Source organism: Manis javanica, chromosome X (genome assembly GCF_040802235.1).
Source record: "Manis javanica isolate MJ-LG chromosome X, MJ_LKY, whole genome shotgun sequence".
In the NCBI taxonomy this organism is placed as follows: domain Eukaryota; kingdom Metazoa; phylum Chordata; class Mammalia; order Pholidota; family Manidae; genus Manis; species Manis javanica.
In genome coordinates this window covers 8,466,943-8,481,343 of record NC_133174.1, presented here as the reverse complement: position 1 = coordinate 8,481,343, position 14,401 = coordinate 8,466,943, and the positions used below count along the sequence as shown (strand labels likewise).

Below are 14,401 nucleotides of genomic sequence, written 5' to 3'. Positions count from 1 at the left end.
ATATATTTAGATGTTGCCTTTGGCTGACTCCCTGATTCTGTTTTCTGTTCCTGTTTTGCTATCAATTATGGTGGTAATTTTCTGGCAAACTGAGTTTTGCTCTACTGTTGTGTTGATGACTTTAGCAATTCCTATTCGAATGTAATTGCTAGTTTTTATTGTCTTAACATTATGATGACTGTTACTATAATCCAGAATAATCAATGATATCCACCCTGGGGCTGATTGTGTCCAGTTGTTTCACCATTCATTTGTTGGTGAGTATTAATGGTGCCCCTATGTACACATCTGGCCTCCAGGCAATGACAGTGTGCACAAAACAATCAACTGATGACGTAAGGCAATGTGTGATTATGTCAAAATGAAGGGGAGGGACAGTGTTGGTGCCATAAGAGGTCCAGAATGGTAAAGTGGGTAAGGAAGGCATTGTGGAAATCCGAATAGTTCTTTCTTAGCTGCTTTTGAATTAGCCCATCTTTCTCTAATTCCATTCCTACCTGGTCAGGCATCATCGTCTCTGACCTGCATTTACTGTACCTGCTTCCTGACTATTTCCTCTGCATCTATTTTTTTAAACAATTGTATTGGGGTATCATTTACATACCATAAAGTTCCCTAGTTTTAAAGACAACTAAATGACTTCTGGTAAATTTGCTGAGTTGTAGAGTCATCACGACAATCCAGTTTTAGAACATTTCCATCACCCAGTAAGATCCCTTGAGTTTATTTACAGTTAATCCCTGTTCCCATCCCCAGGCCCAGCTTCCCTGAGGAACCACTAATCAACTTTCTATGGTCTGCTTTTCTGAACATTCTGTGTAAATGGACTTATATAATAATGTATTCTTTTATGTCTGGCTTTTTTCCCTGAACATAATGTTTTTGAGGTCCATACTTCTTGAAGCATGTATCAGTACTTTGTTTTTATTGCCTAACAGTATTTAGCTGTATGGATGGACCACATTTTGTTTATCCATTTGCCAGTTGATGGACACTTGGATTATTTGTGCTTTTTGGCTATTACAACTAATGCTGCTATAAATTTTCATCTCTAAGTTTTTATGCGGACATGTTTTCTTTTCTCTTGGGTATATACCTAGGAGTGGAATTGTCATATGGCAACTCTAACTTTTTGAGACACTTCCATATTGCTTCCCAAAGTGGCTGCACCATTTTACATTTCTACCAGCAGATGACATATGAGGGTTCCATTTATTCCATGTCTGCACCACCACTTCTAATTTTTTATTATGGCCATTCTGGTTTGTGTGAAGTAGTATCTCATTCTCAAATTTAATTTTGCCGGATGGAGAACATTCATGATATGGGGTAGCAGTCTGAGTAAACATGAGAAGTATTTGAAATTTTCAGTTAATTTCCTGGTAGCTACCTTAATGTCTTTATAATGGGCATTGGGTATTCATGTAGTTCTGGGCTTAGCCCATAGAAAGAAAATGTAGGTGTTTATTCTATACTTTACCTTCTGTCTTAAAGCAAATATAATTACAGAAATAACAGGTAATTTAAAAATCAATTAATATTTAAATCACAGTATTTGTATAGTTGCTTGAAAAAGAACCATACTATCAAGAAAGTGTTAAAGCTGTAATTTGGAGGGCCTTTTTCACTTTATTATAATGTCAAATATTGGAATTACTCATTTGACATGATATATAGGAGCCATTTCCTAATGCACCAGCATTAATCTACTTACAGCCGAGTGGCTAACGGATTAGCAAACACTTCCATTTTCTATAAAGGAATGGATAATGTAAGAGCCTGAGTGATAATAAGGAGGCTGAATAGAATCATAATTCATGTGTTCAGACTGTGCAAAAATATGGGTGGGATTAATACACTAGATTTTAGATGGGATATTTATGCATTGCATTTAGAAATAATACACTGAAATCCATAAAGAACAAGAATCCTTATTTGTTTAAAGTAGACCCGGAGAGACAAACTCATTGTAAATGTTAAAATTTAGTCTCTGAATACTTTAATTGTTTGGATTTTTTTAAAATTGCCTTATCACTCTCTTACCTGATTTTCTGCCAAATTTTTCTGTTCAACACTCAGAGTTTTGGCAACAACTTGTGTGTAAATATGTTTGCAGACATATAAAATGTTATTTTCTTTCATCTCAAATAGTTTCATAAGGTCTCCATATTTTTATTGATTTTGGATTTATACTACCGTGTTTATGTATTTAACATATGAAAACATGAAAAATGCTGGGCAGTGGTGGGGAGGAAGCTCAGTACTAACACTGACTTAACGACCAAGCCCCATCTGCTTGTCTTCGTCCATAGTAGTCTCACTGGCACAGTTCACAGAAAGCACTCACCCTCATCATACATGCATCCGATGGGGCCAAGAAGTGAGCGCTTGCTGGGCGTGTTGGTGGCCCACCACAGTACTGACATTTGCCTAGAAGTATGAGTCAGTAGTAGGAAAGACGGTTAGTCAGGGAAGAAAATGTTAGTGTTTAAAAAAAAAAAAAAGGTCGTGGGGAGAGGCAGGAAGCCCGTATGTGCTCAGGCTGGTCCGGATGGGTTTCCTTCCACACCACTATACGGAACAAGAAAACAAACCTGAGTCTGCAGTGAGTGTAGGAGATGCCTTTTCGTGACTAATGGATTTTAAAAGAGTCTGGTTTTTTGGTTTTGGGGGGATTTTTTTTTTTCATTCAAGGATGGCCTAGGAACATGGATAATAATGGCCAGGAACACAGATCAGAAGTGGACAAAGGCGTCTAGGAATTCTGGAGTGACCGAGAGATGTGGTGGATGTGTGGAAATTCAGAATTCCGTAGAGGAAATAAATGCAACATGTGCTCAGGTGGAAAACAGGTGGAAAACCCAGAGGTTTAGATGTTTCAGGGAGGCAGCCACACGGTGGAGGAAGGAAAGGGGAGAAAGGAAGGCAGAGTTTTGGGCATTCTTTTCTGTGGAATAGGATACCCCACCCATTCTCTGCAAGACCAAGAGCCCCCCACTTTGGACACAGCCCCTGATGGCTTGAGAAGAATCTTTAGAAGGACCCAGCTTCCCGCATGGGGAGAGGGAAGTTTCCAAGAAAAGGCTCAGGGAAGGTGGTTGACTGGAGGTTGCCCTGGGTTCTGTGTGGGCACGTTCCCCTTACGGAACATGTGGCCGCGGGTCAAACACCTGCAGATCAAGTTTCTTTGCAAAGTTGCTGGCTGTACGTAGTCCTAAGAAGCTAAAGCAGCCCGTAGATGGGGTAGAATGTTAACGATTTAAATGAAACCCTAAAATTTGATTTATAAATATAACTAGTAGTATGCTAAAAGCTAAATAACTTTTAATTGAATATAAATACAAAAATGTATAAGAGGAGAGAGAACTTTAACTCTCAGCTTTACTCTTGAATCGAAAATAAAATCTACCCTCCATAAGAAGCCTTTTTGTTTTTGGAGTCGGTTGATGGAATAGGTTGGATAGAAGGCCATTTCATACAAATGAACGAAAATTCTCTGAGATGGAAAATGCCAGTCTATCCTAAATAAATACTGAAAGAGCTGGAAGCCTTTCGGGTGCTTGAATTTCCATTGGAGAAAAGAAAACATTCTGGCAAATGTCAGAAGATACCCGAGTAAGTGAGGCAAGATATATCCCAGCTTCTAGGTCTTGCTTGATATTAAGGCAGTGCGTTGTCTCTTGTTTTCTTACTTCTGTTCAGTTTAATCCGTGGTAAAGAATGGTTCAAGAACTCTAAGCCGTAGATCGTTCAGACAGTAGGAAATATGTTGGTGTGTTCTGAGGGGGGACCACCTGTAGCTGTGGACAGCTGGGAAATGCTGTGGAATGTTTTGTCTTACCTAAGTTTGAAGATTCTTCTAGATCCCAGCATTGACTTGGAGAATAACATTCTCCAGTTCCCTGGGCTCTGAGTCTCTTTGTATCCAAGGCTTGGCAATCATTTTATTGTATCCAGCTGGAATAATACTTTTGATGCTATTTGTTCAAATAACTGTACTAAGTTGTTGAATTTGTTAAATGGGATGTTTGTGTTTCATGGGATGTGTATACGATGAAAGCACCTTTTAAGTGTCAGAAGATGAAGGCACTAAAAGCCTTTGCCATCTAATGAACATCAGTCAAATGTGAAGTGGTTTTTCCAGTCACTTTTAATAAAACCCACATTTGTGTAAAAATTGAATTCTATCAAAATGACGTCTGGGAAACAGCATCAGGGCAGTGTGGTACTGGCATAAGAATTAACATATAAAGCAATAGAATAGAATTGAGAGCCCAGAGGTGATCCTTAGCATTTGTGGTCAAGTGATTTTTCAGCAAGGGTACTACTGTAGACTGAATGTTTGTGCTCCTGCCCCACGAATTCCTGTGTTGAAACCTAATCCCCAGCATGGTATTTGAAGGTGGGGCCTTTGGGAGGTGATCAGGTCCTGAGGGCAGAGTCCTTGTGACTGGAATTAGTGCCTTTATAAAAGAGACCCAGGAGAGCTCCTTCACCCCTTCCCTCATTCAAGGGCCCAGGGAGAAGTCAGCCGTTGATGCACTAGGAAGTGGAACCTCACCAGACTTGCTGGTGCCTTGACGTTGGATGTCCAGTCTCCAGAACTGTGACAAATAAATGTGTGTTGTTTAAACTCCTCAGTCGCTGGTGGTTTGTTAAAGCCTCCTGAACGGACGAAGATAGGTACCAAGACAATTAAATGGGGTAAGAATGCTCTTTTCAACACATGGTTCTGGGACAACTGGATATCCACATGCAAAAGAATGAAGTTGGGCCCCGTCACACACCATTCACAAAAATTAACTCAAAATGGATCACAGGCCTAAACGTAAAACCTAAAGCTATAAAACTGTTAGAAGAAATCATGGAAGTAAATCCTCATGATTTTGGGTTAGATGCTGGTGTCTTACATGCGGCACCAAAAGGACCAGTAACAGAAGAAAAAAAACAGATAAACTGGACTTTAGCCAAATTAAGAACTTCTGTACTGTAAAGGACACCATCAAGAAAGTGAAAAGACAACTGACAGAATGCAGGGAACTATTTGAAAATCATATACCTAAGGGACCTATACCCAGGATATAGTTTTTGAAAGTCTTACCATTCAATAATAAAAAGACAATCCCAAATAAAAATAGACAAGGATTTAATAGTCATTTCTCCAAAAAAAAAGAGAGAAAAATGCAAATGGACCATAAGCACATGAAAAGATGTTTAGCATCATTGGTCACTAGGGAAATGCCAATCAAAACCTCACACTCACTAGGACGGCTAGACTCAAAAAGATGGGCCACAGCAAGTATCACTGCGGATGTGGGCAAATGAAGCCCTCACCCAAGGCAGGTGGAAATGCAAAATGGTGCACTTGCTTACCAAAGCAGTCCGCAATTCCTCAAACGGTTAAATATAAAGTTACCATAAGACCCAGCACTTCCACTCTTAGGTTATGGACCCAAGAGAAACGGAAACTTGTATCCACATCAAAATTTGCATGCGACTGTTCATGACCTTGTTATTTGTAACAACTAAAAAGTGGAGACAAGCCAAATGCCATAAGCTGATGAATGGATAAACGAGATGTGGTCCGTCACACTGTAGAATATTATTTGTCAACTAAGAAAAGGAAATACTGATAAATACCACAACATGGATGACCCCTGAAAACAATATACTAAGAGAAAGAAGCCAGTTACACAGGAGTACACACGGTACATCCCGAACAGGCGAACTCGTAGATGGAGAAAGCTAGTGGTTGCTTAAAACCGGTGTTGGGGAGTGGGGTCGGGTAGGGAGGAATGGGGAATGACTGCTGATGGGGTCAGAGTTTCTTTTAGGGTCAGCCAAAATGTTCAAAATTAGATTGTGGTGATGGTTGTCCGCATAGAACTTGAACAAGTAGAAAGGGAGGAATAAACTAAAAACTATTGAATTGTACATTTCAAATGGCTGGATTATACTGTATGTCAGTTAATATCTCCATAAAGCTGTTTTTGAAAAAAATGGATTTTGGCTTAATCATACATCCTAACCACTGAAAGAAATGTGTTGAATAAATGTTAATCATACATTATTTTATGTTCTTCCCACTGACTCATATTTTAATTAGGGAAACATGCATCTCTAATTACCGCCATTGTGTGCCTAAGGCTGATGTGTCTGGATAGATCTTTTTGACCAGTGGAAATAGTTCTTTAATCAGGTCAATAAAACAATTACTGCTGGCAGATGGATGTGCCTCCTGTTCAACATTGAGGTCATTTTGGGCCCCTGGGCTTGACAAACTGTAGGTGGAAAATTAAAACCACTTAGTGTTTCTGCATATTGAGCCCTACCAGTGTTATATGTTGAATGTGCAGATTTACAGTTTATAATATACTTTGCTAGATGTTTCCTCTTTGGTAGTGAAATAGTGTTTGCTTACCAATTTCTTGAAAAAGGTGATACTCTGTGGCCTACTTTTTTTTCTTTCAGAAAAGTCACACTCTTATTTTAAATGCTACAGGACATAGCATTGCAAATCTTTTAGTAATTATTATTTGAAAAATCAGTGAGTTCTCATTGAATGTGAACACATTTTTCTAAACGTAGGCTAGGCATCTGGCATGGCACCAGAGAATTAACACATATGGTCCCTATCTAATCAGAGGTCACATGTTTTTGGAGTGTAAGACTTAAACACTTGGAGGCTTTGGAGAAAAAGATAATGTCATAATGTGGTAAATTGGGGTGGGGGTGTACATAGACCTGAGTTGTGGTGAGAACCAAATCATTGGGAGCATTCCCCACATGGTGTAGCCCTAGAGTTATGCCCTGAAAATGAATGGAATTAGAGCAAGCGGAAGGGGAGAGGAAAGAGTAGGGAGGGCACTGGTCCAAGAGGTAGCGGCTTGGGCCACTCTCTCTAGAAGGCAGGGTACCATTGTAGATTGTGGAGACTACACAGTGAAGGTGTTAGTTTTGGACAGAGAAGCCTTGGACTGGGATTGAGATGGCAGATTGTAGACGTCGATAACCAGCCAGCCAGCCATTGCTACCATCCGAGCCTGAGGCCAGGAGAAATTGGTAAAAGGGCAAGGGTGGGCTTGAACTAGTGACACCCACATCCCCCCACCCCATAACTGATCCGGTGTGGAGACATCATAGCCAACTAATATGTATTTTAGAGAGAGTGTATGGTATAGAAAGGGACTTCCTAGAATTCGAATGACTGTTTTGAATAATATGAGAATGTGGGAATATAGTATGACCATTATACAGATGGAGACATGGCTGTCCAGAGAGGTAGAAGTTAAATAACTTCCCAAAGTGACTTAGCTGGTAAATGGAGGAGCTGGAATTCTGAATTTCTGAAAAATGTAAGTTGTTGGGATGATAGTGGTAATTTTGACAGGAGGAAGAACAGTGGGAAGGATGAGGGAGGCTTCAGGTGGGGGTGGAAGAAGATGAATACAGCTTAGCACATTTTGACTTTAGAAGGATATGAAATACTTAAGTAAAAGTATATATATGTGTATGTGTACATGTGGGTGCACCATGTGTACATTTATGTGCATGTGCACGTATGCACATGCATCCATGTGTGCATGTCTGTGTGAAGGGTTTGTGCATGTATATAGATATGCGTGAATGTAGATTTGTGTACATCTGTGCACTATGATAAACATGTATGCACGCATGCATGTATACATCCACATACTTTCATGAAATATGTTATATCCTTCTAAATTCAAAATATTCTAAGCTGAATTAATCTTCCCCATCCCTAGCATCCTTCCCTTCATATATGTTCACATATGTATATATGTACATATTTGCGACCGTGTGTCTACACCCACATGCATGTAATACACATACACAAGTGTGGGTGTGTGCTGTAAATGAGCCCCTGGAGCTTAGAGAAGAAATGGCCTAAAATGTAGACCTGAGAGGTTTTGAGCTGTAGGAGCCATTTGGCTCTATTAGAAAGGGCACCTTGATGAGAGAAGAATGGGCCCTAATGTCACCTCAGGCTTCCCCAGATGGACCGCAAGGAGCACAGGCATAGCAGAGCACTGGGGGAGGGTGCTGGCAGGGGGAGGAGTTCCTTCTTACCTGGGCAGGTGTTCTGGGTGGTACTTGACTGGCAGTAGAGCACAGCAAATGTCCTCTGAATATGTGTCAGCATTTTGTTTTGTTTCAAAGTATTTATTGTGCACCTACCATGCACCAGGCAACACGTGAGGGCCAGGGGGACACCGGGAAGCCTCAGATGTGGCTCCAGCTGTCCCAGAGTCCTCAAACATGAGCACAGCACATGCGAGCAGGGAAGCAGTGTGGCTTTGGAGAGCCAGATCACTGCAGGGTCAACAGGGGAGGAATGGCGCGGAGCCTGCCAGGGGGCTGGTGTGAGGCTCAGCCAGGTAGTCCCCACTGAGGACAGGACTGCAGCCCTGCAGGGGCATCATCCACAATGAGGTGTTTCACTTGAACTCATTAGCTAGATGAACTGGTTGTCTTTAGAATCTCTCAAATCAAATCACACACTTCTGAAGCTACCATTTGAATAAATCTACCTTGGCGATGTTTTCATTCGTGGAGCCTGCTTTCGGTGTCGTGCCTGAACACCCATGGCCAAACCCAGAGTCACCCCTGCATCTTCCTCTAGGAGTGTTACACTTCTCCATTTTCCATTTTGGTCTGTGGGCCATTTTGAGTTAATTTCTATGTGAGGTATGTCTAAGTTCATGTGCTGCCAATGGATGTCCACTTCTTCCAGCACCATTTATTGGAAAGAATACTCTCTTTCCATGAAATTACCTTTGTCAAACATTGACTGTATTTGTGTGGGTCTATTTCTGGGCTCTCTGTTCTGTTCCACTCATCTGTGTGTCTGTTGGGGGAAAAAGCAAGATGGAGTTGGGTCCTAGGGCTTGGGGCTAAATTTGAGGAAACAGTGAGCTAGAGGCTGGCTTGGGATCAGTGACTGGGGACTGATCACACACACAAGGGTGGACTTTGTCCCCAGTGCGGGGACATGGGCCAGGGGCAGGGGCCTACTGCAGGCAGGAGGCTATGGGAGCCCTGCGGGGGCCTGGTTGGGAGACAAAGCCACGGCCCCCGACACCACTTTCCATGCCCCCTCGGGGAAGGGAGGAGGTGGAGTGCCTGGCCGCCCTCCAGAGCCCGGCCCAGCCAAGGCTGGTGCCCAGTCCCTCTCGGCAGGCAGAGCACTGGCCCTCAGGGTCTCCTGGGCCCCAGTGAAGGAGCTGGACCTTGGTGAGGAAGGGCACCCGATGGCTTTGAGTTATCGTCAAAGGGCAGAGCCATTTTATGGAGTTCACGGGGAGCCAGAGGCATCTTAAGTTCTCCCCCTCGAATTGAGGCGTAATCTTTTGGAGAATTAATATTTAGTGGCATGGAACACAAAGCATGGCCTTTGCTGGCCTCTTAAGAGATTGACTAGATTGATGTTGTCTTTATGACCTTCCCAATGTTCCAGTCTGGTTTGCCAGCCCATGCCTGTTGCAGCTTTAGGACTCCCCTTTAGCGGCAACTAAAGGTGACAGGGGCAGCCTCTGAGAAAAGGGGACGTGAAGCAATTGCTTGCAACCAACCCATAGTCAAGTGTCAAGAGTAATCGAGGCATCGTGTTGCCGTGTAGCTTCCCCCCTTTCATTACTGGAGATTGGAAGCATACGAACGACCCATGGCGTGGTGTCCCCTCTGAGGCCTCCCTGTTAGTATGTACAGGAACTGCATTTCTTCATTGTGTCCGTTTCTCCAGGAGGCACGGAGATGTCATGCTCCACAGCAGGGCTGGAGGAAGAGTTGAGGGTTTGTAATTATTTTTTGTAATCAAGGAGTTTAATTGCAATTTAATGACAAGAGGGAGGATGTTTATGACACAGTGGCCCAATAAATATTTTCTAGTCAGTTTTGAGGCCATTTGAGAAGAGGCTTACTTTAAGAAAATTGAAAAGCACGCAGGCTGCCTTGAAGAAGGCAAATCATTAAATTTCAGACACTGTTGCTAAGAGCAGCCTCGCCTCGCCCCCGCTCCCCTCTCCCCTGCTTTTAAAAAGCTGAGGCTTAAAAGAGACTCCATTGTGTGGAGGGAGAATATGCTAATTTGAGGCCCATTTCCCCTCTGAGTCTCCTGGGCCTGTCATAGCTGAGATATGAATGATGATCAAGAGGGGGGGAGGGTGGCGCTCTGGGGGCCTCCGGTTGCTTTCTGTGCCGGGGAAAGGGATGAATAGGGTGGCCCTCCGGTCACCACAGCACCCCGGGTGGCAGGCCTTCTGTGCGGCCGCCTCTTGTCTGCGTGGCAGCCCCTTTCTGTCGGGAACTCGGCCACTCCCCTCGCACCGAGCTGCGTGCCCACAATTCTCAAGTGCGGCGGACCAGGGGAGTTCTGCAAGAGCCGGGGGCCTTCCACCCCCTGCATGAGGCATAGCCAAGGAAAGGAGGAATCGCTGTTTTGAAAGTGCAGCAAAAACTTCATGGCGTCCAGGGCCCGCTTGAAGGGCCGTGGACATACTTGCGCCCCCAAAGCCAGTCTCCCACTTTAATACCATTTGGGTGGCATTTCTTTTTGTCAAGTCTTCAGTTTACTCCACTGGCACTCTCCCTGGGTGTGTAGCTACATGTTTGCGTGGTAAACTTTGATTTTTATGTTGCAAATTCAGCCAGGAGTTCCATACAATGAGATGACAGTATTGGGCGTGGACTCCTCCGTTCACCAATCGGAAAACTACATTTTCCTTCCTGCTCAAACTAGCTGATTTAGGGAAGGGCATTGATTTAGTTCCTTGTGGGCACATTTTAGCTCAGTTCGTTTTTTAAATGTGTGAATTTTATAGCTGAAGAATAATGTACGTGTTACCAAGCAGCCGTGAAGGCCTGCAAAACTGCTTCTGAATTGAAGTTTCACATGACTCATTGGAGGCAGTTTGCGTATTTGTCATGTATACTCACAGTGTAGTCTATATGGTTCATGAAAGTGAATTTTATACCACCCTTTGGAGCTAGAAAATGAATGTTAATTGAATTTTAGGTTTGTATTGAGTATTGAGTAGATACTGATGGTAGTGTGCTTGAGGTGTGAAATGAAAATGTAGAATGTCTTTATTACAATGTCTCTAATGCGCTTTTTTAAAAAAAAATACAAAATTGCATCTTTGTTTCTCTTGATTATAAACTCAAAACAGCTAGAACATGATAAATCTTTGCATTGTAAAAATGGGAAGTTATTTATACGCATGGACTTTCTTGGATAGAAACTAGGGTTAGAACTCATTCATTCACCTCTACAAAGTAGCTCAGGTACCTGGACACACACAGGTTTTAAATGCCTGAGACTGTGTGGATTTAGTTCTTCCTTAAATTAAGGTCTGGGTTCTGTTTGCTGGTATGGTAAGCCTGCCTTAGCATTAAAACCACAGTCCATAAACTGTTCCCATTAATCCACTTTTCTGATTAAAATGCATGTCAGGGGTATCATAGTGAAGCCCCAGATTGGACACCTATTTCAGAGACTTAAAGTGCCCACTGCTGCTGGTTGCAAGCCCAAGACGTGTCTCATTTAGACTTGGCAGATCACAAAACAATGGTTCAACACGTTTTGTTTGTTTGCTCGTTTGACCTCAACAGGTGGCATAAGATCTATGCTGAGGAGCCTGTTATCCTCAGTACCATCTTGCGTGTGTTTCTGAGTCAGCTTTGGCACGCCTGTAAGCTGCTTCCCTGTTCATTACCTCGCTGAGCTGGGGGCTAATACGTAGTCTCGTTGAGCATTTGTCCCTTGTAGCAGTGATCATGTACTTACACATTTCACTATGCGAGTTAAAAGCTGAGTGAAACTGGAGTTACGCAAACCCCTGAAACCAAAACTTCTTGCCCTTGATTTGAAACTCAGTGAGGGTGCTTGATGGGCAGGCAGAGTGCTGGTAACGATGCTCTGACTTGGAGGAAGTTTTGTCTAATGATGACTTCTAAAAGGGCACATTAAATGACTAGCTTTTATCTATACCAACATTTATTTCATACTTACCATACTAGTCAAGAACTGCTCTCACCACTTGGCTACATTCTTATTTAATCTTCCCAGGCACCTTAAAGGGTGTAGACTAAATATTAGCCAGCTCCGCCGATGAGCATCTGAAACATAGAGGACGTGAGTAACTAACTTGCTTTCCAAGTGGAGTTGGGGAAAATCTTAAACTCCTAATTTTTACAGCAAGGTCTGGGACTCATGAGGAAAACTGTGAGATCCTAAAATTGTAACAGAGAACACCCCATGGCCCCCAGCCCTGATCGGCTGAGTTCAGCTCCACTCCATGTCTGCCCCGGGGCTCTGCCTGTCATCCTGTGAGTTGTGTGCATCGGGGAAGCCGAGGACCAGATCCCTCTTGTTGGCCAGCCAGCCAGCACCACCCATAGCAGCTGCAGTAGGGCCAGCAGCTGGGCCTGCACCCAGAAATGGGTGGGGCGGGGAGCCTCCGTCCAAGCACTGTCCATTCCAGTGAGATGCGGACTCGGTGACTCCAGCTGCCGTGACAGCGTCCTCCCCGTCCCCTGCGTCCCCACCCCTGTGAGTGGGTAGGCAGGTGTTTGCTGAATAGTAATGACTGTGCCCTCTGTTCCCAAGAGCGCCGTAGCTGCTCAAAGGAGGAAGCATCTCCATTCTCTTTTCAGCCTCACAGTACCTGGCATGGGGCTGGAGCTTGCAAAATAAATGTCAAGTAAACAAGTGAGTTATCAAGTAAGAGTTAAAAGGTTTAGTACTGGTTTTAGGTGTTGCTAGCAGTAAATTATAGGTACAAAAAGAAAGAATTGGCCTTCATCTGTCCCCTTTGGTGTATTTCTGACTGTGAGCTTTAATATGTTTTTTTTAAAATCAAGAAATAAGGAGATATCCAGAATTTTGATGAGTGAGGCGGGAGGAAGGCAGAGAGAAGGGAATGGAAATGTTCTGGCTGAAACGTTCCAAAATTACAATTCTGTGCAGAGGTTTTAGGTTGAGAAAGCTGAGGGCAGCCTAACTAAGATGCATTGAAGCAAACGTATTCATCAGTTGCTTTTATTCACAATGACAGAAAGAATCATTTTTAATGATGATGGTTTAAAGTGTCAAATAACTTCTGTCTTTGCCCCCATCAAATGTATTAAAACAAGCATGGGGTTAGTAGGTTTGAAATTCATATCTTCTTTCTTTCGAATCCTACCACTAGGGTTAGCAGTAATTAGTGGAAAATAATCAGATTACTTTTTTTTTTCAGATTACTTTTTAAAAGCAAGTGAATATACTGGATAATTAACATATTGCCTGATAAACTATTTGGTGTGAATATGACTAACTGCCTGTCACTTTCGCCCATGAAACTGACAGAGCAGCAGAAAAGGTTACATAACAAATCCCTCAAATAGGACTTTTGACATTTTAAACAAGCTAATGATCAGAATGGGCAATTCGAAAAATGTTTAAATTTTCTAAATACATCTGAGTTTGATAGTACTGTGCTCGATTTATCCTTTATCTTCCATCCCGTAGGATTCGGCACTTAAATAAAAGAGCTACAAACTCATCTTTAGTTTTGGGATATGAAGAATTAGCCTAAATCAGAACTGGCTTGTCTTTCTCTGTTACTGCCGACATTAGCAATACACCAGCAGCAGCTCGGATTCTTTCAATACTTGATCACTTTAAGTGCTTTGAATCATTCCATATTGCCCCAAAGCAGCTAGCTATTCTTGGCTGTGGGACATATCACACATGTGTGCTGCAGTCATTGGTGAGAAGCTCCACTTTGTTGCTAATAATAAAGCATGGAGATATACACCGATTTCCGTTTTATTTTTCTAAGTGCACCCATCCATTCTTAAACACCACCGTCATTCCCTTGCACTTTGATCCGCTTTCCTGAGTGGGCAAGAATGAGTGGGAGTCCCAGCTTGGGAGCTGGGAAATGCCCCTAACCTGGGTTTGCCCCTGAGAGTTGGGGGAGCAGATAACCATTATCCATCCCTTATGCTCTGGCCAGAGCTACTTGACAAACTCCATCCTGGAGCTTTATTGCCTTCGTGGTCTCCTCTGTGGTCAAACCCCACTGTGGTCTCATCTATTAATCATAACAGTTGCTTTTTATTCAGTGTTCCTAGCTCTTGTGCAAAGCCCATGGCGTGCATTCGCTCACTTAATCAGTGGCATGGTCTATCAGTGGCTTTTCATTAAAAAGATAAATTGACATTAACAAGCATTGATTTTCTTGTCTTCTCGATTACATTCTGTCTTGGCCCAATATGATATTACTTTTAAAAGGTATTTTGTAAAATACATGAATGTGTTGTCAAAAAGATGTATATTCAGGAAAAATGATCTCTGTCCAGTGTGTGCATTGCAGCTCAGGCATTTGGGCCTTAT

The 14,401-nt window shown here is 42.7% G+C and overlaps 1 protein-coding gene across 2 annotated transcripts in view; it reads left to right on the top strand.

The window, feature by feature from the left end:
• GPM6B (glycoprotein M6B) overlaps window positions 1–14,401 on the top strand; it is a 143,624-nt gene that overhangs the window by 76,325 nt on the left and 52,898 nt on the right. The window lies entirely within an intron of this gene.